Source organism: Channa argus, chromosome 16, assembly GCF_033026475.1.
Source record: "Channa argus isolate prfri chromosome 16, Channa argus male v1.0, whole genome shotgun sequence".
Classification (NCBI taxonomy): Eukaryota; Metazoa; Chordata; class Actinopteri; order Anabantiformes; family Channidae; genus Channa; species Channa argus.
Window position 1 is genome coordinate 5,515,739 of NC_090212.1, and position 26,529 is coordinate 5,542,267.

The window sequence follows — 26,529 nt, forward strand, 5'->3', positions numbered from 1 at the left end:
GTGTGAGCTCACTACTATACTACAGGGAAATACTTCTCTCTACATTTCCTTAGTGAATTGCAGGTTGGATTTTATGACCCTTTAGTTAAAACAATGCATTCCCGGTGCAATGCCAGGAATGCAGGTTTAGCAAACGTCAGAATATGAATTAAGACAATAAGGGATGCAGTGCTGAGTGGTACTTTGTGTTCAAAAAGTACTGTCAACACCAAATTCATAGAGTGATGCGGCTGCATTCACCTGTAATTCAGCTATTTACAGATAAACTACTAACTTTTTATTTATTTTATACATTTATAAACAACTCTGCAGTGTTACAGGATCTCTTCGTATAACAACACAGTAAGCATTTGAGAACATTTACATTTACATTTACATTTAGTCATTTAGCAGACGCTTTTATCCAAAGCGACTTACAAGTGAAGTACAAGGCAGCAAAAATCTAAGTCAAGGAGAAAACATCAAATCAAAGCCGTATCAGAAAAGTATTTACATTTCCTGAGATGCAAGTGTAAGAAAGGGTAGAAATGACTTTTTTAAAGATAGAATAAATTTGAGTGCATACGAAGGTGTGAGGAGTTTTCAGCAGTTTTTTGAATATTGGGAGTGAGTTTGCTTAGCATGCAGAGTTTAGTAGCTCGTTCAAAAATCGTGTGATCATTGCACTGAAGAGTTGTGCTGGGTGTCTTCTGTGCTGTGCTGGGACCAACAGATGTTGTTCGTTGGCAGACCACAGCTGACGGGTAGGATTGTACCCGAATGAGGGAGTTGAGGTAAGCACGAGCCGTTGAGGTGATCACCCTGTGGACAAGAGACAGAGCTTTGAACCTGATGCGAGCAGCTACAGGAAGCCAGTGTAGAGATCTGAAGAGTAGTGAGAAATGAGACTAGTTGCTTTAGTTTTAAAAGCAAAACGTTTCCCTACTTGCCTGATACAGGATTTTTCATTGTCATATTTTTCTACTCACAATGCACAAAATATCTTCAGTGGGTGATAGAGCTGAACTGCAAGCAGGTCAGTTTAGCACCCAGATTTATTCTACACAGCGATGCCATTGTTATATGTGCAGAATGCAGATTGGCATTGTGTTTCTAAAATAAGAAAGGTCTTCCCAGAAATAGACATCATCTAGATGGCAGCATGTTGCTTTAAAATGTGAATATGTCATTCAGCCTTATGTACAAATTATCAGTGACGTGTGCAATAATGCACCACACACACCACTGTGTGCTGGGAGATGGTTCCTCTCTTCTTTTGGGTCGAGGCCAGAGCCTCCAACATTTCTAAAACAAACAGTTGTTTCTAGATTGTATTTACATATGGTCATTTGTATGCATGCACTATTTCTTTCATTTTTTTATTCATTTCATGTGTGGACGTAGTGGCAAACCCCTTCCACTGACAAAGATTTCAGAGGTGTTCCTGAGCCATGACTTGTGCCTCCAGATTCTCTAAATGTTTTACTGATGATGATTATAACTCAAAGATAATGAATTTCCTGAATTTAATAAAATTTCACATTGAGAAATGTTATTTTCAAAGCATTGAACATTTTTTTTTACAGAGTGATGAACCTCACCACATCCTAACTTGTGAAAGACTCAGCTTCTCTACAACTCTTTTTTTATTCCACCCTTACAAATCTAGCTTCAGCTGTAAACATAAACAGGTCGATCCCCTCCTTACAAAAATGTTGATCCAATTTTACAGAAATGATTATGACCAAAAGAGCACATTCTGGGCTAGGCTTTTTCCCTCTGAATCTTTTAATATGTTTGGGCCCACTGGTTCATCAGATGAGATGCAAATGTGTACAGAAAAGAAACATTTCAACTGCTAATGAGAATTATTTGGGATTAGTTCTGGCCTTATATTTGAGCGTTCCAATTCTCTAGATGCAAAATAAAACATTTTCTAAGTAATGCCACATAGCTCACTGGTTAGCTCTGAGTTACAGAATTGAGTTAATATCAAAGTAATGAGTCAACATTAGAAATAGTCTGCTTGGCTGTTGGATAATTACCAATCAAAAGGACAGTAGATACAGCATTTGCTTCCTTTGAGCTCTGCTTATTGTTGTTAATTGCTAATTGTTAATTTTTTAAAATTATTTTATATTATTATACATGTAAGAGTTCATATCCATCCATCCATTATATTCAGGGTTGCAGGGGGTTATCTATCTATCCCAGCCGTCATTGGTCGAGAAGCAGGTTACACCCTGGACTGGTCCGTTTATATTATCACATGCAGCACCTTTGGCTGGTAAATTCCAAGTAAGGGTAAAACAAAGTAAAACAAAGTGAGATGAAAAGATGTAGTTAGTGAGTGTAAATAATTTATCCTCTATGTCTCACAGAGATGTTCCTCCTCAGGCTGTTCATGCTGAAGGCATGTATGACAGAATATTCCTGCCAGTTATGAAAGATAATAGTTCACTGTGCTATTTTCATAAATAGTGCTTTTTGAAAAAGCTGAATTATAATAATAATAAGTTGAACACTTTTCTAATTAAAACTTTGTTTTAAATTTATTAGGCCAAACCAACAAACTGGAACTTACCATATATCAGATTCAAACTTAAAGATCCCATCATATGTAATTTATTTTTGGTTTAAGACCACAAAATCATATTGTGAGACCCAATATCACTGCTCATGCATCCAACCTGCCGACCAAAGATGCCACGGAGAAGCAGACAATAGAAATGTGCAGTTCAGTTGTGTTCATACAAAGTCCTTCCTGCAGCGTTGTGTGGAGGCGTGAACGTGTTGGTTGTGTTGTAGAACGTAAAGTTGTTCTCACTAACGCCGCTCTCTTTCTTCATTCACTCACTATGTCACTCTACCGCTGCTCTCGCTCTCATCGAGCTGGAGAGGAGGGGACAATTAAGTGGTGTCTTTAAGGAAAGCAACTGACAAATCATACAGCCTTTAGTGAGTCAACAATGGCTGTCTCTTTGCAATGGCTGGTTCTTATTGTAAAAAAGAGATTGGAGTAGATGTAGGTAGGGCAGTGAAATTTGGCCACAACATTAACAAGAACGGCTCTCAGATCCCTTGGTACGTACCCACGAGACATTAAAAAGAAGAGGATTGGTCATGAACATATCACTAGATATAAAAAAATGCCTGTTGTGATGGGGGGTCTCATTGGCATGGCGGGCCACCATGCTTTTACTAATGTAGGGGAAACACTGTTATAATATTATGCATGAATTGATAAGGAAACATACTGCAAAGTAAATAAATTATTTCTCAGTGTGGTGGAAAATGAGGCATATTAGTTTAAGGTGATTGTCAGATGAGAACGCGACTTTAATTCACTGCCTTTGAATTATCCTTAATTGAGAGCATAAGAGTTCAGTATGATTCACTCTTCAGTATGATTTCTGCAGTGGGTACATACCAATTATTAGGGACTGAGCATCTCACGCTGATGTATCTTTCTTCTTTAGTCTATCTAGAGCATATAGATCTTTATTTCCTCATACACCCTCCTATCCAATTTTATCATTTTTCATCTGCTTCTTGCATTCCTCCCCATTCTGGTTTCTGTACAGGAATCTGCAAAATCTGTCCCCGTTGTCGTGGGATTTTATTAGTTGCCCAATGACAGACCTGTTATTGACAAAGCAGAGCTTACATTTGGCTTTGCTTTTCTTACTGTCAATTATCTTAAAACAGCTCTACACCACATTTTGCATGAGTACACAAGGGCAGTACTGGAAACGATGCCTCATTCTGGCATTGCCATCGGGACATTACTACTCTTAGGTATAAGTTGCAAACTTGACTCTAATGAAAACACAATTTCTCCCCCCTGAAACACACAGTATATACACAATATTTTCTGGCCTATCTGCCAAAATAATGGGATATGCAGCCTATGTGTGTGTACTTCTCTGCTGTCTTTTGAAATCCTCTGACATGTGGAGAGATACATAATTATGTACAAACACAGTATATGTATTGAACATATACTGTGTGTGTACATAATTATGTATCTCTCCACGTCAGTGGATTTCAAAAGACAGCATTTACAGCATTACAGCTGCTTTACAGACAGCATTTAAAACTGTATTTACATAAAGTTTGATGAAGCACTTTAATTAGAATTTCAAACCTTTGTTAGGTTTCCAGTGTCTCACGGCTCACTTACAAAAAGTTAGTCCACACCATCCAACCAATCAGAATATCTGAGGTTATAAGTATTCTCAGTGGTTATATTTACAGAACCATACTTTTGAGATATTCTAGTGCAGGGGTCACCAACCTTTTTGAAACTGAGAGCTACTTCTTGGGTACCGATTAATGCGAAGGGCTACCAGTTTAATACGCACTTTTGAAATAACAAATTTGCTCAATTTACTGTTAATTATATTATTAATAATTAATTAAATTAATGATATTCATCTATGTGAAGACACGGATCATGTTAATGATTTCTCACAATAACTTTCAAATGTGATTTAAAAAAAGAATAGCAACAAAAAAATTAGATGCAGCTCATTGGTAAGTGGCGCTATGGTGAGATATTTTTAGAATAGGCCCGCGGGCTACTCATGTTTTATATTTTTGTTGTTAAGTTTTGTTCTTTTTGACATTTCAAAATAAGAGGATCCACTTTTTAGCAACCAGCCAAGACAAACCATTCCTTTATATTTTTCAACCAAGAATTGTCTCTTTAATTATAAAGCACAAACTTTCACATTGTGTATACAAACATTTGTAAATGGCTTAAACAAATGTTCTACATATTTCCTTCACACTGTCATTCTCCTTCTCTTTCTTCTCTTTTTTTGTGGACTAACCATCTGCTTGTCTGGCCTGTGAAAATGGATTCAGCCGACATATCACCGCAGTGCAGCTCAACAGACTTAACAGTCTGGAACAAATAACAGTATTATTGTGATTATTGTGAGTGGATTACACTTACGCATGCCTGGACCATCTGTTTCATGAAATCAAAATGGCATAAACCCCAAATAAAATAGATAAGTTAAAATGAAAAAATGAAGAAGAAAAAAACATTACGTTATTCCACTACGGGAGATTAAGCCTATGTTGACTTAGCAAGTGAATTAACAGAAAATTCTAAACAGCTGTCTGCCTTGGTGCCAGGTTGGCTTTTTCAAAGGAAGGGATGTTTATGTCAGAATAGCTTTTTTACTTTTATAAATATTCACTTCACAAACACTTTGGCATGTTTTTTACGTCAAACATTTGTGTTTGGCCAACAATATGTAAATATAACTATTAAATGCAGAGGTTTGTGTTTCTGTGATTACTCTACAGCTATACTGCACATGTCTTCAGTTTTTAAAATTTATTTGATTACTTTATTTATTTATTTTTAACAATTCAATTGAAAAGTTGGATTTTTCAATTATATTAGCCTTAAAGGACCCACTATGTAGAAACACTATTATGTCTGACTTGCTGTGTTATTGACATAAATGAGGATTAAAATCTCACAAATGAGTAAATATCCTGTAATTAAATAAAATCTGTTAACAATAAGCAAATATAAGTTTGGTGCGGCTTTAAAACTAATTGTTATCATCAATATTCATTTTTTCATTTTTTTGAGAATATAATTTTTCTTTTCCGTGGTGGCTGCCTGTCTTGGGGGTTAGGGTGGGGGGTAACTGCATAGAATTAGCTTATTTAGTTTGAGTATTTCTGCAATGCAGCCACAAGTCAGTGTCTCATTGTGCCAGTTCCAACTCTGGATAAATGCAAAGGTTTGTGTCAAGAAGGGCATCTGACGTAAAACGCCTGCCAAATTAAACATGCAAATCGTAATTTCCACAAACAACGACTGTTGACCTACAGGATGCCAGTGGAAATTTGGCTACTGTTGGTTGAACAAGGAGAGGAGGAAGGCGTGTTTGTAGGCAGAGAGAGAAGAGGAAATCCAAGAGTTTAGAACTGACAGTAGGGACTTTGAATGTTAGGACTACTAGCAGGTTAGGCTTCAGGACAGGAACGCAGAAGGACAGATGGCGGTAGACCTGGAGTGTTGCCAGACAACACAGGATGGTGATGTGTAAAATTACTCTGGTGGTGGTGAGGAAGATGAAGAGGACTAAGGCAGAGGTGGAAGTTGAAAAAGGAAGAATGTTATGTAGTTTTAAGGGAGGAGCTGAGACAGGCTTTGGGTGGTCAGAGGTGCTTCCAGATGACTGGACCTCTACAGCTAATGTGATCAGGGAGACAGGTTGGAGGGTACTCAGGGTGTCATCGGGAAAGTGGACAAGGAGGCTTTGTGCTGGAACGAGGAAGTTCAGGAGTGTATACAGAGAAAGAGGTTAGCTACGAAGAAGTGAGACACTGAGAGGACTGAAGAGAGTAGACAGGAGTACAGGGAGATGCAGCGTAAGGTGAAGGTAGAGAAAGCAAAGGCCAAACAAAAGGCATATGAGGACTTGTATGCTAGGTTGGACACTGGGGGGTGACTTTAGCTCAGTTGGTAAGACAGTCATCCCCAGACCACAGGGTCAGTTGTTTGATCCCCGGAGTGTCTCTCTTTGCAAGACAATAAACCCTTTCATCAACTTTGAAGAGTTGATGAAGGAGGAGAATGAAAGGAACGAATAGTTGAAGAGGTCAGTGGTGTGGAACAGGAAGTAGCAAAGATTAGTAAAAGTTAAGGCAGTTGGTCCTGATGACATACCTGTGGAGGTATGGAAGTGTCTAGGAGAGGTGGCAGTAGAGTTTCTGACTAGTTTGTTTAACAAGATCTTGGAGAGTGAGAGGATGCTGAGGACTGGAGGAGAAGTGTACTGGTGCCCATTTTTAAGAACAAGGGAGATGTGTAGAGCTGTGGGAACTACAGAGGAATAAAGCTGATGAGCTGCACAATGAAGTTGTGGGAAAGAGTTGTGGAAGCTCGGCTAAGGGCAGAGGTGAACATTTGTGAGAGGCAATATGGTTTCATGTCTAAAAAGAGTCCAACAGATGCAGTATTTGCTTTGAGGATGCTGATGGAGAAGTACAGAGAAGGTCATAGGGAGTTGCATTGTGTCTTTGTACATTTAAACAAAGTGTATGACAGGGTGGCGAGGGAGGAGCTGTGGTATTGTATGAGGAAGTCTGGAGCGGCAGAGAAGTATGTTAGAGTGGTGCAGGACATGTATTAGAGCTGTAAGACCGTGGTGAGGTGCTGCAGGTGTGACACAGGAGTTCAAGGTGGAGGTGGGTCTGCATCAATGATCGGCTCTGAGCCCCTTCATGTTTGCTCTCGTGATAGACAGGCTGACAGATGAAGTTAGACAGGAATCCCCATAGAAACGGTGTGGTTACAGGGAACAGAGGTTAAGAAGGTGCAGGACTTACAGTCAACGGTTTAGAGTAATGGAGGCAGAGGCGTGTGCAAGCAGGTTGGAACGGGTGGAGAAAAGTGTCAGGTGTGTTGTGTGATAAAAGAGCATCAGAATGAGAATGAAAGGAAAGGTGTTTAGGACGGTGGTGTTCAAGACATGTTAGATCTTGGAGGTAAAGCCAGAGAGGCCAGATTGAGGTGGTTTGGACATCTTCAGAGGAGAGAGACTGTGAATATATCAGTAGAAGGATGCTGAGGTTGGAGCTGCCAGGCAGGAGGTCTAGAGTAAGACCTAAGAGGAGATTTATTGATGTAAGGAGAGAGGACATGAAGTTTGTTGGTGTGAGAGAAGAGGATGCAGAGGACAGGGTTAGATGGAGGCAAATGATTCCCCCCTGGAGGGGAGCAGCCGAAAGGAAAAGAATTTTGAGTATTTCTGAAAAAGATGCTTTGTTAAAGATGACTTTAGCACACACTATTGTTGAACAGGTACTTGCTTTTAATAAGCTACTGATTTGGATTAACAATTACAATTTGATTTATAGACATGATATGTACATTGATACAGGGATACAGAGGGTTTTGGGGACTAGAGAGAAACACTTAGACCACTCTGGTTGTTCAAAGTTGTTACAGAATTTAAAATACTTTTCAATGTAGAGTAACCTGTTTTTAAATTTTCTCTACAAACATGCACAGAGCACGAACCAACATGTTCATTAATATTGCCTTTTCTCAACCAATTACTGGATAAATTGTTAAAAAAACGTCCATTGTTTGTTCTGAAATATGACATTGAAACCTTTCTAAAATGGCAGAAATCTGAAAAAATTCAGTTTACAATAGTTCGTAAAAAAGGTAATACAATACTTGTTTCAGCACCAGACAGCACAGAGTTTTTGAAATGATTTATTTAAACAAAATATTTGCCACATTTTTTATAGCAAATGGGAAGGTCACAGAAGCCCTAAAAACAGATCGAAGTGACCCTTGCTGCTGAGCCAGGCGCTTCTCTGAGAGCTTTTTCATAGAGAAATTCACTGCAACTTAATGTAATCAACACATGTACAACTAACCTGTTTAAAGCAGAGACTCAGGGATTTGCAGGATGTTGTACTTTTGCTGAGTGGAAACTTATTGTTCCAAAACAGCAGAGAGTATGCATTAGAGAATGAAAAAACAGACGTCTCAGCATTTGGCCAAGAAATTGTTGAGTCACTGGTATTGATCAACATTCCGCCATCCTCCCACAGATTACTGTGGTCATTGTGAGCTATAGGGCATTTTTGAATGTTATGTGCATCTTTTATAGCCAGCATATTGCCGGAATGCAACTGATATAACAAAATATGCTGACTGAATTTGACAGATGACATTTTTTAAATTCGCATCTGGAATCCACTGGTGATGGAATCATGACAGGACTTCAGTTTTCTTGCCACTAATTAGTCCGAGAAAATCATTAAAAAAATGACACATCTGATCTTGTAATTTAAGGAAGATCAGAGAAACAGTACACTGTTTACTTGGAATTCTTTTTTATATTATAGAAAACAATAATTACTTCCAAAGGGGGATTTGGGATCTGTTGAAAAAGAGGTGCCATATGTGGAAAGCCAGAAAACAAAAAACATGAAGGACAATGTATCCTAGGCCAGGAACTCAAAAGACTTCAGAAAACATGAATTCTGTAACAAATGACAAAGATTAAAGTGAAATGAGAAGAATTAGCTGCATGAACCATGCGATCTTGAGTTTGTACAATGGATACTTATTAAACAGCCCCTTGTCTCATAAATTCTGCTCAGAGCATTAAATTTAACCGAAGTAGAAACGTCAAAATGTGTTGGAGGTTTTAGAGTTTTATAGCTCTACTTTAAAAGCGCCACAAACCAAATACACCAGGTTTTATACCATGAGGTGCAGCTGCATTTAATTGTGTCTTTTATTTCAAGAGACTCAGAAGGGCTCACAAACTAGCAAGGTGGCCTTATACAAATTCTCTTTTGCTGCCATTTGCTGCTTCTGTTAGTGTGAAAAGAGCTTAAGTCACTAGCAATGGGATTTTTTACTATGTGTGTGTTGGTACTGAATGTGTAGCCCAGTAGGATTAATGCAAAAGTTTAAAAGTATTTTTCAAACACTGCCCACTTCCTTTGTCCAGCTTTGGTTATTTCGTGCTTACATTTTCAGCTTCTGTGTTTTATAACACTGCTGATGGATCAAGTGCTGTAGTTTGGTGACACCTAAAAAAATCTAAATTAATCACATTAATTTAATTTATCACTCAGCCCTGATATGACTGCAGGGCTTTGGGTGCTCAGTTATAGGGTAACCTTGCTTACCACAGTAGTTTCCATTTTCCATATAGTCTAAGGTTGGAAAAACAGGTAAAAACTGCAGTAACTACGCTGTGTAGTTTTATTATGGCTTTTTATGTCTTTCTTGATAATATGTGGGAGTGAGAACCCTCTATCGATATATTGATATCTGAAAATCAATATTTTAAAGCTCTCCACCCTATTTAAACATTTGTTTTCTTTAAACAATTGTTGTGCCTGATTGGTGTATATTGCTTACCTTGTAAAGGAGCATGGGGGTAGAGTGGTTAGCACTCTTACTAATGTCAGTTGCTCCTCAGTGAATTACAGAGCAGCTAACAGCTAAACACAACACAGCTCTCTCTAAACCCAATACTCACGGCTTTTTAACTGGGGGGTTTTATCTTTTCGTCCACACAAGCACTGTTTTTAAATATTCATCCACATGAAAACGAAAAAACATGCCAACACACCACAACAGGCGTTCATAGGAATTATGACCATCCTGGCCCATCAGAGGCCTGAAAATAATTTGCATAAAATATTTCACACAGGATTGTGCGCTGTTTCAATTTGTCTTTTAGGAACTAAAATATTATTTAATTTCTCTAAGTTGCTGCTTTGTTTTCGCAGTTGACGCTCCCTCTATGCATTGGTCGTTTACCTCACTTCACCGCTGATACGCTCATTGAGCCGGGAAGAGAGGCACACTTTGAATGGTGTGTTCCCAGACTATGAGTATTAAATAACAGCCACCTTAATAAATACATAGTTTTTTCATAATGACGGGGAAGATGAGCTTATAACAGCGTTAAAAATTTCTAGCAATAGCATGACTTACCTAAATGAATGATACCTATGTTGACTGGTTAAAGGCAGATCCATTTCAACGAGCACATTTTACCACTGCTGTTGAGTAAATGGTAAATGTTCTGCACTTATATAGCGCTTTTCTGCCTATTGGTACTCAAAGTGCTTTACGCTGCTTCTAACTCACCCATTCACACTCACACTCACAAACCGATTTATAGACAAGAAGTAAAATTTTGAGTTCTTATACTAATTGGTAGCAAGTGCAGAAATCTGAGAACAGATGTGCAGATGTTTTTTCTCATTAATTTGGATTAGCTGTGTTCTGCCCAGCATTTTTTTAGCTCTATATTATATATAAATATATATTATTAGATATGTCATTATGATGATATAATGTGTTTTTGTGTGATGTTAATGACATGCATCCGGAAAGTTAGGTCTGAATTAATAATGACACTCTGATTTCTGCCCTTTAATATCCGCTCCTCCCTTATTCCCCTCATAGCAGTCACATGCCCAAGCATTCGTAAAAATTATGAAGTTAGTGGAATTAGACTCAGAACTAGAGGTGTAGTGCTGAGGGGTGACAGAGAACTGTGTGTCATCAGCATAATGGTGGTAAAATATCTTGTGTTTATTTGGGCAAAAGGTAGCATGTATTTGCCAAGGAGCAATGGATCAACTGTTGATCCCAGTGGAATCGCACACAGTGTTGAATTAGTTAAAAACTCTGTCCCTTTATGTAGGATACAAAACATGTCATATTATGTATATTATATTATATTATGTTATATATTATTAAATGTAATGGTCAGTTGTATTACATTTTGCATCCTCTGAAGTTAAAGATATTAATACATTTGAAAAGATATCAGATTGCATAAAGGCATTCACTATCCAATTTGAAGCACTTAAAATGTGGTTGGGACTGGGTCAAGAAAGCAGGTTGAGCTGCTTATGTTCTGCACTACCTTTCTTAAAGAGGTGAGGGGTTTGATCCAAGGCAGTTTGGGTTTCCACAGTGACAGCTCTGCTGAGGGGGTGGATCAAGCTAGATGTACTGAAGGCTGATGGGAGCGGAGTGGAAGCTGGGTGGGCAGAGATGGATGGATAGATGGGTAGGTGGAGAGAGACACAGATAGATAGGATGGGTAGCAGTCACAGAGATGTAAGATGAAGTGCAAAACAATGACAGATGCAGAGATGAAAGATTGTCCAGCTGGAGAGACCCCCACCTCACACAAGACACACACACAGGACTCACATTTCATCTGGTGTTTACATTTTTATACTGAACCATGTGATATAAAATAAATTGAAGGCTGTGAAAAATGGAAAATGACTTACATTGCTACTGTATATCTGTTTTTATTTTTTTTGTAATTTTATTGTAGGTGAAAGTATCAGAAATAAAAAGCAGTTTTCCAGTTTTCCACACACAAAGAGAAAAGTAGTTTTTAATACTGCCTTCTTTTATTGTGCACTTAAATTTCTGGTAAACTTTAAAAGTTTTAGAACAGAATTACCTTGAGACTTAGCAGGAACTATTCTTGCAAAGTCAAGTTTGACATTAATGCTGAAATAAGTGCATTGAGTACTTAATCAGGGCTGCGCAATATTGAAGAAAATTACATTGCAAATTTTATTTTTTTTTTATCTGCACTATACAGCCAAAATATTAACAATAATGATGAACAATGGCAAGTATGGCCACTGAGCACCCTTTAGCTATGGTGCCCCCATACACAGCAAAATGTATGCATCAGCATTTATTAGTGCATAATATCCTTTTAAAAACCATATATTCTAAAAAACATTTTTATATTAAAACCACTAGGTGTATATTGCAGTGTGACAAAATACAGAAATCGACACCACATGACCTAAATAATTGGAAATATTTTTAAATTAGTTTGTGTTATTTTGTGTGCTGCATAGATATGCACACTGTGTTTTTTATTCTTAAATATATTATCCCACTATTTTAGAAATGCGATAATGTAGTCACTTAAACAGTGCAGTGTGGCTACAGGTTAGGAGCTGTAGTTACTGCCAAGTTAATTAAACTATGAAGCAATAGATTGACAAACTGAACAGTTAAACCTTTGCTCCTTTTTAAACAACATTTGTGTAGATGCTCAAGAAGTAGGCTGGCTGGTCTCCTCCTTGGGCCAGACTTAAGTATCTTAACAACTCCTGGTTGATTTTCTATGAAATGTACCAATGTTTCCCAGAGGATGAAAGCTACTTCTTTGGTGAACACCTGACACCTTTGGTAGTGTTACCATGAGTTTGACATTAGTCTTTTAGTAAAACCTTGTGTTTATCAACAGATTATGACTTCATGACTTCCTGTTCCTGGTCCCGTCACATTTTTCTCCGCTTAACTAATCACCGGTAATCAGTTTTACCTGCTCCCACCGCTCTGATTATATACCTCCTCCTCCTCACCCAGCTGCCAGATCGTCTGCTTTCTCACCGCAGCTTTCCAGCGTTCATCCAAACCATCTTTGCTATCCATGGTTCGGACCACACTGAGTTTTTTTTGACTCTGCCTGCTACTTTGGTTATGTGAGTGATTGCTCCCTATTGACTCCCTGTTACCAACCTAATGAATGACCAGGATTATGAGTACTATTATCTGCCCATGAGGGATCAAGTTTTTCACAAGCCCTTGTCACCACATGATTATAAGGAGAAGATTTACCACGTCATGTCTATGTTTTGATCATGACATGTTCACGTTTTTACCAAGCTATGTGATTATTTAATACCACTCTAATGCGGAACTCAGACGAGTATCCATCATGTGTTCAAGTTTCCTGTATCAAGGACTTCACCTAGTAAATATCTACTGTAAGAATTCTCATAGCAATGTTAAGAATCATGTTTGTGTCACATAAGAGAATTATGGAATCCAGAGCAATGAGACTATTGCACTAGGGGTCACTAATGGGATTTTGGAGTTCTCTTCACTATCAGGGATTGGAGATTCACCACAGCTACATTCCACACGCTCACTACCAGGTCTACCTCTGTGTTACGGATCCAGACCACTAAATCTTCCCCAGCGTTCCGTCCTCCCCCCTTTTCCCTACCCTATGTTCAAGTTACTCAACCTCGCTGCATCTCATCATTTGTCTACTCTACCAGGACCATACTCCACTCTTCCCCCATGAGAACTTTGCTTTTCCTCTAGACTCCACTCATCACCCTGCTCAACTTCCCACTGACTCTAAGTTTTGTTTTCCTGTTCAGACACCATATTACACAAGTCACTGTCAAGATGCTCATCTTCGTGTCCTCTCTCATAGAGTGGAGTTCAGCACAATCTAACGAGTCGGAGGACTTACTACGTCTCAATCCAGTTTTTGCCAACTATATTTTATAATAAACCGGGTGAATACCCAGTGAATCTGGTGATTTACTCCTTATTTTCTTCTGGGAGCACCATCAAGTTGACGTTTTTTAAATAAAAAAAAAAATTACTGAAAAGACTAAGTATAACACAATAATATAAAAATATGTAAGGCCATAAACCTAAGCAAAACAAAGGTACTAGACCGCACTAATACTAGTTAACCAAGACATAAAATTATTGTAGTGTAACTAATTGTCGCTTGCAACGTTAGTCTTTGAAAACAATTGTTCAGTGAACTATTTGGCTTTGTATGAAAATTTGATTGATTAAATGGCAGTACAATGGTGACTGTAGCAAGATCATACAAGATATTTCAGCATTTTAGGGAAGCCTGGCCAGTTTTTTTTTTTTTTTTTTTGAATTATTTTAGGAATGCAAATAGTCAAATTAGAAATACTGTGAAGCCAGAGATAATATCAGCTTTGCCAAGCCCATGTCTGTCCAAAACTGATTTCTCTTATCTGTTTTCAAAATCCACATTTAACACTTATAGTCTGTCAATATGCAAATCAGCACTTGGTCTAGCTTACAGGGTAACTGAGCTACATTTGAACATAGTCACAGCTTGTGTTTGTTGTGTTTTCTACACTCATGCCATTGTTTTATATGTTAGTGTGTGTTTATCAGTAAGCATGTTGCTTCTCTGCATGGAATCCATAGCTTCACAACAGCGAGCCACATCATACTTACATTTGCTTGTTAAAAAACCTGCATGCTGAGTGTTGTAAAGCCCAGTGACTACACTTCACTTTCAGAGTAACTGGATAGGGTAAAGGAGTAAATGTGTGGAAGTGTCCATTCTTTGCTGTGTTACTACTAAACGTGTAAGTCAAAGTGTTTTTTTTTTTATTTGTGTATATTATTTTCACTTTCTTATAGTCTGTTTTATGCCTTATTGTCTGCTTTTGGTGTGCCTTGTTAACTTCTCTTATTTTTTATTTGTATTTGTTTCTGTGGGCATGCCTTTTCATTAACTTTTCAGTCATCTATAACACACTTTGAATTGCGTTTACCAGCACAAAAGGTGCTCTAAAAATTAAGATTTGTTTGATTAATTGATTGACCGATTGCAATTCTTTCTTGATATGCAAAGATAACTACAATCAAAACTACTGTGACTGAAAGCTAATGTAGCAACAATGAAGATAGAAAAGCTTCAGCTCAGCCATAGCCCTAAGACATCTGCTGTGAAGGGCTCTCTTGAGGTCATTCCAGAGGATCCCTAGGGGTCGGGGCTCTCACTGGGCCACTTCTAAATGTGGATTTTGGGTATCTGAAGCCATTTTTACCATAGATGTACTTCTATCTTTAGATTACTTGTCCGGGTGCATCACCCAGTGTCATCTGAGCTTTAGCTGTATTCATTATACTATAGGATACCTTGACTTCCTACCTAAACTTAGGAATTAACTTTCCCCTCCAAAATGGCAAGCCTTCCACGTCCAAAGGCAGCGAAGCAGCCCCAAATCATGAAACCCCACTGGTGTGGTTTGGAGTTGGGGGTACATGGTACTCTCTTTACACCGTAGTATGTAGTGCTGTGTTATATTCCCTAACAATTCTACTTTTGTTTCATATGTCCACAAGGTTTTCCATTTAGTGTCATGGACTGTCAAAGTTGTCTTTGGCAAACTTCAGGAGTGCTGACGTGTTGTTTTTGGAGAGCACTGACTTCATTGTGTCCTGGCATGGATACTATGCCTGTTCAGTGTTTTGCAAACAAAACAAGAATTATTATGCTGATAATTAAACAATAGCTTCCAGACCAATTTTGGTGAAATTCTAAATGTCTTTCTGAGAAATTGGTAGTCAGTGACAACTGGACTTGGCTAGGGGAGGCAGGTTTATAAACCCTTTAGATCCATTAAGTCAGGATCCCTTTGATGATCACCTGGGAGTTGTTGTTTTGCCCTCCAGTTTTGTTGGAGACACATGCTTTGTTCTGTGAGCTGTCTTGGAAGTGCTGAGAGAACCAGATTGTAAGTGTTAGATAGGTTGTGCCATAGGCCACATCCTCTGTTGAGAGAGGGTCCTTATAGTCTGGCATAAATTGCTTCCTTAACATCTCAAAGTAGTGGTCGTCCCTTTTTGAGAATGCAGACATTGCTGTCTTCAAAGGACTGAACCTTATCATTTAGATGCAAATAGACTTTGGAGTCCTGTCCTGAGGCACTGGCTTTCCTTTGTAGTGCCATGCACCTGTCAAGCAGCTGTTTTGTTCCTCCAGTGAATCAATCTGTGTATTCTTTCTGCATTTGACTACATTGCTCTTCTTATGTCTATGGCTTTAGCTAGTATTGAGGTCCCCGAGGTCTTGACCTCTCTAATTTGAATGAAGTGTGTAGTAACAGTTGCAGAAAACTACTACTACTACAGAGATACTGTAAGCTAGGATAACGTTTTATGTGATAGTACCACCGTCATTGGTTTGTTGTGGGTCGACTGAATGATCTGGTTGTTACCACACAATCTTTATGTCCAATGTTTACATTTTTTAAAAGACAGCAAAAACTTAAAAAGTGGACTATAAAATGTCTATACCAAAGCATTTATAACTTAAACAAAGAAAAAAAACCCAAATCAAAGAGATTTTGCAGTAATCAAAGATGACCAGAGACATTCAGCTGAACCGTTGCGTTGTGCATTCTTACAGCAGTGGGAATGAACGATCTGTGGTACTGCTCCTTCCTAGACTGAGGGTGTGTCCGTCTGCTGCTGAAAGAGCTGTTCCACTATCAGATGCAGTGGGTGAGAGGTATTCTCCATAATGGAGGTCAGGTTGGCTAACATCCTCCTCTCACCCACCTCCCCCACAGAGTCCAGCAGGCAGCCCAGGACAGAGCATGCCATCCTTACCAGCTTGTCCAGTCTCCTTCTGTCCCGTTCAGTGCTGCCAGCAAAAAGGACATTGGTCTCCTCAGAAGGTGGAGGCAACTTTGGCCCTTCTTGTACAGGGCATCGATGTTGTGAGACCAGTCTAGTTCATTGTTGAGGTGTACACCCAGGTACTTAAAATTGTCCATTATCCCAATGTCCAAGCCCTGGATGTTCACCATTGTTGGAGGAAACGTCCTTTTCCAGAAGTCCATCACCATCTCCTTCATCCTACTGGTGTTTACCCAAAGATGGTTGTTCTTACACCAAGTCTATGATGACCTACCTGTACTCCAGCTCATTCCCCTCATGGCTCAGTCATGAGAGAACGTCTGGTCATGGCAACTGCTGGTGTTATCTGTAAAGTCCGAAGTAGAAAGGGTGTAGAGGAATAGTGAGACCAACGTACCCTGAATGGCCGGAGTTCTGCAGCCTAACACCTCAGAAGCACAGTTACGCAGCTTGACGTACTGTGGCCGGTTGGTGAGGTAATCAATTGTCCATGTCACCAGTTGGCTATCCACTCCCGCCCCCTCCAGCTTCCCTCATAGTAGTCTGGAGTCTGGTCTGGTAACAGTCTCTAAGTCTCTCACTGGCCTCATCAGTCCACAGTTTCACAGACTTCTTCTTTGCAGCCTCTCTTCTCACCCTGGCTGTGTATTCAGGGAGCAAAGGTACCAGGTTGTGATCAAAACGACCAGAAGGGGGGAGGGGGACAGAGGTGAATGCTTCTTTGACATTAGCATACAGAAATTCCATCGTCTTGTTCATCCTGCTATGGCACTTCACATACTGGGTGAAAGTATGGAGATTGGAAGAGAATGATGTGTGATTAAAGTCCCCGCTTATCAGGAGGGACTGCGGGTTTTAAGTCTGCATGCGAGTGACCGCTGCGAGCAGGACTTCACACACAGCTGCTGCATCGGGAAAGGGAGGGATGTAAACATTAAATACAATGACGTGTGAAAATTCCCTCGGGATGTACTGTACTAGGGTCTTATACCTATAGCGAGTAACTCAATGTCCTTAGTGCAGAGTTGTTCCTTAATGGAGATTTGGGCTGGGTAGCACCATCTCTCATCAATGAACATCGCTTTCCTTTTTCTTTTTTCTTACTGCACTCTTTCCATCTCCTGTCCACCCATGCAAGTTTAAATCCTTCCAGGAAAACCACAGAGTCCTGTGTTACTTCAGTCAGCCACCACTCCGTAAAACACATGCTGCAGTCGGATCAGTCCTGAAAGCTTGTCGATCTTATTAGAGAGGGAACAGACGTTTCCCATAATAACAGGGGGTAAATATGGTTTGTACCTCCGTTTCCTCTCCTGGTTCTTCCGTTAACCACATTAAAGAAAACCCGTAAGACACCAGTAAACAATAGAAGGGGGGGGCTGCTGTAACTGGCTGCTACTCCTGCAGCGCCATCCTGAAAAAAAAATGGCTAGATATCCCCCTAACCTTTAAATTCTGTTTCTGCCCCATTCGTTTTAAAGGCTTGTTTAGATTAGTTAGATAGAAATGTGCAATAATGTTTCCAAAAAAAGAATAAAAGAAAGCGATTGTTTTCTTTTTCTTTCTAACTGTCAATGAACGTGTGTATACTTTTATTATTACAAAGAGGGGTGTCATCTTCATCAAAGGAACCATGCAGCCATGTGAAGTTTGAAGGGGAAAGTGATTTTACAATATTAGTTACATGTAGTGACATCCTTAAACTTTGTCATTTGCTTTGTTATGATTTAGTCTCGTTGTGTTGATAGTGTGTTGGTGTATGAACACTGGAATGTAGCATTTTGTAACTTAACCTCTGTCAAAATATTCAATCAACTACCAGGCTTAGTTGTTCAAATCTCTTTTGTACAACAATTTGGGCTACATCAGATTGCTTTTTTCTTCTCGTTAATTTACACTTGCAACTGTATTTTCTAATTCAGACATTAGTTGTTAACATCATTTGCTATTTTGACTTATAGCTTCCTTGTATTCAAAGACGATTATTCATTTTTTTCTTTTCACATACAAAAAATCCAATAACTTTTTTTAGCATCTGTTCCACTGGTGTGTTAAATATCACAGCAGCACAGATGAGAAACTCTGCCAGCCATCTTTATATTTTTCTCATTTAGAAACACTGCTTACCCTCGCTATTTATTCTATTGCACCATTTATTGTAGCTCCACTGTTCTGTTGAAGAAAAAAATAAAAACAGATCTGCTACATAAAAGATCAGTTTGAACAAAATAACAAAAAAGCATTTTGCAAACCACAAACTGAGAAGGACTTTTTTGGGAAAATTCATCATCACAGGTTACTGGTTTTCTAATGAGCTCTGTTTTCCGGAAGCCTAGCTATTTAAAACCCAATTAATCCAGTATTTTATTTTTGGACTAATCTATTTGACATGGCTCCTGCTTTCTATTTATAAGCTTAGAAATGAATATAATGCACAGACATTAATTCCTTCCATAGTTTCCTGTGAGAAGAGAAAGCTTAAGCTGTAAATCTGCAGTGCAGTACCATCGAAAGACAGACAACACACATACACATACGGATACTTTTCTTCTCCTGCTTGCTGACCTGTTTCAATAATTCACATGAAGCTGGCAATGGGCTCTATCCATGAACTCGGTAAACCACCACACACAAACTCACATAAAGAAAATGTTTCTTTTGCATTTTTTTACATCTATGTATGCAGTTATACACCCCCCACCAAAAGCTTCATAGATTCCGTTAAGATATGACTTATTTCACATCCAGGGTGTGTGTGAGCCTGTGGGACAGTTTCATCCACTATGTGCTTCTGACAGGCTCTACATTATGTGTATAGACTGTACATGTGCTTGGGTATCTGTATGTTTTTTCCATCTTTACAGACATGGCAGGTCTTACTGTCTAATAAGTAGAATTTAAATATATATGTGTTGCTATCCACACAATAAACATATACACCAGCTTAAACTCACACATTAAATTACCCAGTTGATAAAAAACAGAATATAATCAAAAAGTTTATTGTTATTATAAGCCACTCTTCTTACTAATACGTTTAAGTCTTAAGTGTTTAATAAGAAACACTTTTAAACCTTTAGGAACATGTTTTATTTAGACAAAAAAGAGTCTGAGTCTTGAAATCCAACGTATGGAATTTTTTTGGATCAGTCAACATGGCTGTTCACAGCAGAGATCAAAGACAGCATTGCTGGCAAATTTAAGTGCATATCTGATCAGAAAAAAAATCTGGTTCTAAAAACAGTATCTCATCTATACTTTCTTCTGTCAGAAATCAAAACACTATTTATTCCCTACATAAACAATCCAGCAGTTCAGACATGCACTCAACCACAAAGCCTGTTGCCCTTATTAGATTTGGTTAAGTTGCTGTCAATAAATGAATCCTCTTGCTAGAGCTTTTTTTTAAATTTTATTTATCTAGAAAGTTGTGTGAGGGATTAAAAAAGTACAATCAATTTGACATTTATTTGAAACATTGCTGCCAAACAAATGTGTAGGAAAGCAGCAGTTGTCATTTAGTAAAATAATGTGTGTTGTGTTAACAACCTGCATAACGTATATTACACGGCTAAATGGTAGAGACGTCTTCACTGTAAGTCCATGAAACATAAATATATGATGTCTGTGGAATCTCTATACTATGTCCGTGCTGTGAACTATAAAGTAAAGCTGTAATTCAACAGACTTCCTGCTGCGGTGCAGTCCGGTTATGCCTTTTTTCCTAGCATGAAGTTACATAAGATTGTGAATAATTGAAAGTTATTATTTTTAGGAGACCTTTTTCTGTTGACAGAGTTGGAATTCGTATTTCATGTGGGGATTGTTCAAAGCTTTCATCATCATCAGAAAAACATGCAGAGTAAACTAACTGTGGCATTTCACCCCAGGTGCCCGATGTCATTAAAGAATACATGCACTGTCGCAAAGACTGGACCAAAACTAAGTAAATGTAGTCTCACCCTGGGGACAGAGGCTCATTAGACTGTACATGTTGCCTTTTCACACAGGGAATCTACAAGAAGCTAACCACTGACTCACAGTTTATGTGGCGCTGTTGTCTGGTGCAACTTTAATGCTTTTTGCTGTAATGGATTTCATCAAATTTTAATGTTGCTGCTGCTGCTGCAGTTGTCAAACTGCTAAAACATTGATTTCATAGTGAATGACAGAAAACTTGTGACTAATATTTTAGTATTTATTTTTTAGTAAAGGTAGACATAGATAAGTTAGGTACAGTAGATCAGTTTCATTGTCTGTGTCCAAATAGCTACTGCAATGAACTGGTGTGGAGGGGACTTGGACTAGATTTTGCTGTGCAGGCAAATGGGTGGAATACATTTGACTTTGTAATCCCATAGCTCCGTTTCTTTCAGGGTCATGCTCAGGACGGAACAACTATTACTATGTATATGTTACATTTTCGAGGAGTTTTATAAATAAACGTTTAGAGAAAGTAAAAGGCATCGATTCATTTATGAAAGCAGTCGTTTAGGGATTTTTTATATGGCTGCAAATCATGCAATGGTAGGCTGCTGAATGTGCAGTATATGTTGCACAGTAGGTGCTTTTTAAACACACGCATGCCTGTTTCCCCAGTGGAAGTGAATGAACATGCCTTTCTATGCAGTAGACGGTGTGGTTCTGCAGGTTAACACCAGTCAATCACCATCCCGGCTTTTTGGCAGGTTTGCTGATGACACTGTGTTTTACAAAAAATTAAAATAATTCTTTCGTCCTTTCTGTTATATTAAGATTGGACTATGAATAAATCAAAACCTATCATGCAATTCATGTTATCCATAGTATCTCTGTACTTTACAGAGATACTTTACAGAAATAACTAAATAAATAAGCTGTTATAGACAGTCATACCTGTGATAGTACCCAAATGGCAGCTTTAGGACAAGTACATATTTTACATGGGACAAACCTGAGACATTCTGTGGCACTCTTGGCAGGTTTCCTTGGCTGTCTATAATAGCACACAGTTTGTTTGTGTGTGTGTGGGTGTGTGTGAGAGATCCTGCTGATACCAGAAACCACCGCACTATTGATGTGAGAGCAATTTCTAATGCTCCTCTACATCTTTATCTCCTTCCGCCTTTTTTAACTTTCACATTCATCCACATTTTCCTGTTTTTTATATCTCTCTCCACACTCAATCACTTTTTTGTTACACCTCACTCTGTCTTCAGGTATCACCATTCATCTCTTACCGTTGCCACCCCTCAAGCCCCCTAACAATTTTCTTTTTAGCTGTGTCCTTCTCGCTCTCCCTTCTACCTAACTCTTTGCCCTCATTGTTTTCTTCCATGTCTCATTTGGATCCTTTCCTCCTTCTCTCCCTCCCTTCATCCCTCCATCCTGCTGGCTCAGCTGGTACAGAAGCAGCCTTTGTTTCAGCTGTGTTCTCTATCTTTTGAAGGAGGAAAGCTGAAAAGCAAGAGGGAGGGAGGGATGGAAAGAGGAAAGACATGCAGCATAGACTTTTAAAGATAGAAGACAAATTAAAATTATAAAATTTAAAAAAAGTGAAGAGTGGGAGGATCAAGGCAAACAGGTGTGGTGTGGGGTGGGAAGTGTAAAGGGACAGAAGGGGATATGCTTGGATCAGTGGTCAGGGTTGCTCTAGTCATTGATATCCAGTAGCAACAGCACGTGAAGGCAGATTTCCTGTGTAGTGGCATTCAGTCTATAGGGCATGTTTAAACTCAGCACACTTCCACTCGGTTAAATGATCTCACAGTTACAAGTCTTTAGATCTCAGGTAAAGGCCAACCAAGCACTTTATAGATAATTAGGCTGTTTTTGAACACAGTCAATGAAAGGAAACTTGTACAGTGTTATAAGTCAAATTAAAGTCACTATAAATACGTGTTGAATTACTGATTTCTGAGTTGAGTATTTAATGTCATTTGCCTCTTCTTTTGTTGTTTCTCTCTAGTTGAAAAGAGAGAAGATACTGGACCTGCAGCATCAGCTACGATGTTATAACCGTGGTAACATGTGAGTCCTAAAGCAGAGGTATCGGATTTACATCTCCAAAGGTAATGTGTTGATAGACTTACCACTTTCATTCATTCATTCATAGTAATTTTGATGTAGTGGTGGAATCTGGTTAACACTAAATACTATACTTTAGTACTGGAAAACTGTGAATATTTTTTTGTTAACATCATAAACCTTCTAGAAATAGGCACATAGAAACACATTGGATGCTATTTTGAGAATGCACTTAAAGAGCGACTTTCATAAAACCTCTTTGAAAGCAGTATCTAGTTCCCCTTAATATATTCATGAGCTTCATATTTAACATACATCTTTTAATCTAACTCTTTCCATAAAAGTGAAGTTAGCTTATTTCTTTATATGTTGGTTTCTTTCTTCAATAAGTCTATTGTGGATGTTTTAAATTAGAACCTTTTCTTCTTGCGACTGTTTGCTTAGGAACTATTGTAAGGCACGCTAGTTTCTTTTCTTTGTTAGCAGAAACTAGGCTCGGTCCCTAATTAGCAGAGTTTAAATCAGGGTAGAAATGAGAAGCAGGCTGGATCTGATAACAGGCTTAAGATGTGTCACCTGGACACCAGGTTAGCTTAGTTTGGCCTTAAAGTGGACATTTTTTCAGTGTTTTGTATTTGTCTAACTTTGGTAAAGTGGTGAAAACTTCTATAGCATCATTTAATTCCACTTTGCTGAGAACTTTTCATGTTTTCTCTGATCTCGCCATCTCTTTTTCTGATTGTCCAATGTTTTTAGGGTAGAATACACTACCTTGCCATCTTTATGTCAGCTTTCATTGTCAGAAATTCACCTGTCCTTACCCCTGAAAGTGCGCTGCTGATTCCATCTTTTCCATGCCCCTCTCTCACTCCTTTCTTTATCCTCTCTTCAGCTGCCTGTTAGATCTACATGTCTAACCTCAATATGCCCCTTTAAGATGTAGCTGACTGCTGATCTAGTAAGAAGCAGGAGGGAAAGAAAGAGGGAGAAAGTATGGACAGGAAAGAAAGGGTGGATATAGAGGGCATGGAGAGAAAGTACACTAATTATAACTACATTTGTAATCTTGGTGTATTTTCAACCTTGATGCCATGTTCTTAATAACCAAGTGGAATCAGAGATAGAGGATAGGATACACGTGATATGAATGTGTGGGAGAGTGTTTGAGGTATGCATTTGTATTAATGCCTCAGGCAATGTGAAATGTGCTTGGACCATAACAAATTTCACACACACGCATATTAAAGGTGCTTGATGAGATATAATCATAGCTAGAGGTGGAGGATTCTCACAGAATGTCACCTACTGCTCATGGGTTGGAAAAATGCGTGCACATTTGTCATGTGTCTCCTGGCATCTTCATCATCATCATCCTCCTCAAAATGTAATATGTAAAAGCCGATGATATGTATTTACTTTGGTTTTGTGGTCTAGAAAATCATTATTCAGTCAACACCTTGATCTCTTCATTAAGATATATTTATAGTCTAAACCTGAACAATACCTGAAATTATAAATGGCTGCCATAGATAAGTTGATGCAAATTGTGTAAACAGTCATTTGTATATAATAAATTATCATTACTGTACTGTTTACTCTTTGAGTGGGAAATACTGGAGTCTATTTTCACTTCACTTCAATATTTTTATTTCCTATTTCATTTTAACAACCATCTCTGAGTGGTTAAAGGGTGAGCCTCAGTGAAGAACCTTTAGAAGGGAAGGTTTCTGCATTGCTGCCAGTGCTCTTCTGTAAATATGTCACCAGAGGTGGAGGCAGCACCTCTCCACATTAAGATAAGTTAATGAAGCACATCTTTACTAAAATATTTTCAACAAAGTTACATCCTATAGCTTAAATTAAAAACAAGATTGCAGTATATATTCTGTAGTGACTTCATTGTGATTATGTATTTGCAAAAACTATTAAACTTGGGACAAACCGATATGTGTAACATTAGCGGAAAATTGACTCGTTTCTTTACAACACCTGTCAATTATCTTTTCCAGAGAATGTGCAAGCACATTAAAGGCAAAAAAGAGAGACAGTTTTTCATTTCTTTTTGAAATTTTCTCATTGCTAAAGGGAGAAAGTGTGAGATGTAGAATCAGCTAGGGATGGAGATGAGGGATCAAACAGCAGCTTGTGTTTGTTTTATCATTTTAATGAACAAAGTGCCACACATTTCAGTGCTTTAGAGGTCTATTCATTGGGGGAATTCAACCTGCAACTTTCCAGCTTTTGAAATTAAATTAAACTAATGCTCCCTTTAGAGCTGGATCACGTGTGTGTGTGTGTGTGTAGATGATGTTCGTGCATGACACAAAGCCCTCAACTGCACAGCAAAACACATCAAAGTCAAGTCTTGCTCTGTCCCCTCATCACTTTGATGAATAGAGGCCTGGATGGATGGATAGATGGAGAGAAGAATGAACGAAAGTATAAGGAGTTTGGAATGGATCAACGGATGAGGGGGTTGGGAGAATACGTGAGGTGGATGTAGATGGATGAAAGGGTGGGTGAATAGGTTTGACCTTTCCATTACCCTTTTCAGAGACGGCCCCATATTGTACAGATTTAGTCACAGCTTTTCTTCCCCCTCTTTTCTCTTTCCCTCTCCTTTTAACATTTCCCCTGATCTCCTTTTTTTCCCCATTTCCTGTTACTACCCACATTTCTGTTTTTCTGCTCCCCCTTCTTAAAATGTATAATTTGGTTCCCATTAATTATTCTCTCCTTTCTCAGCTTCTCTTTACTCCTCTCATTTCCTGCTTTCTTCTATTAACTCCTCCTTACCTCCTTCTCTGGCAGCTCGTGAGGGTGAATGTGTGTGATTATCTCACCAAGCTGTGTGACTGAAAGAGAGTATGTGTGTATGTCTCCTAGAGAGTTAAAAGGCTCCTTGGATCCCTGGGGGTAGTCTTGCAGCTGAGTCCTGCCGAGGGCCAGCCAGGCCAGGGTCACCAAGCTAACCACTTTTCCCTGGTTCATCTGTGGCCACTGTGGAATGATAAGAGTGAGGTGCAGAGGAAGAGGAGGTGAGGCGATGCAAGATAAAAGGGGAAAGCAAGGGTAGAAAGATAATCGTAAAGCGAAGAAAATAGAAATATAGGTTACCCACACTAACATATAGTATTTAGTCATGGTTAAAAGTCTCACTTTCCGTCCCTCAGCTTTTGCAAGTGGTTATTGCCATTTGTTTTTTCTCAATCAACAGTAACAGCAGCAGACAAACACACACCAATTAGTGACACCTGTCCATGAGGTTCAATCATTAGCATAATCATTGCTGCTAACATGTTTTGCCATGTAAGGCTGCTTGATTAGTATTGTTTGTGGTCATTTATATTATATTATATGTTTTTTTTGTAATTTATGAAAGACAGTAAAAACTAAACATACAGTAGAATAAAACAAAATAAAAAAAAACACCAAGACATCCACAAATATCAAGCAGTAATTAACCCTTTTTGAGGGCTTCCTGTCAATTATGCAGTATAATATAAAGTATGAGAGGTAACAAATGACATGATGTGTTCCAAGTGCACCTGCTGCACATTTGCAAAATACTGTTCTCTAAGTAGACCTCTACTGTCTACCCTATAAGATGTCAGAGTGTCAGCATTAATACCAGATATTATCCAGGAGTCACAGTCAAGGCTGGCTTGTACCAATATTTTAAGAATCCAACACACACACGGGAATTTAATAGCAAGAGCCGACATGGGACAAGAAGTGCAGCAAACAGATTTATT

At 38.6% G+C, this 26,529-nt stretch overlaps 1 protein-coding gene across 2 annotated transcripts in view; it reads left to right on the forward strand.

The window, feature by feature from the left end:
- Positions 1-26,529, forward strand: part of lrfn5a (leucine rich repeat and fibronectin type III domain containing 5a) — a 115,972-nt gene that overhangs the window by 34,495 nt on the left and 54,948 nt on the right. For both annotated transcript variants that reach the window (XM_067480445.1, XM_067480446.1), the window contains exon 2: positions 22,716-22,818. The gene's annotated coding sequence lies outside the window, so the exon portion shown is untranslated. The remainder of the gene's footprint in view (positions 1-22,715; positions 22,819-26,529) is intronic.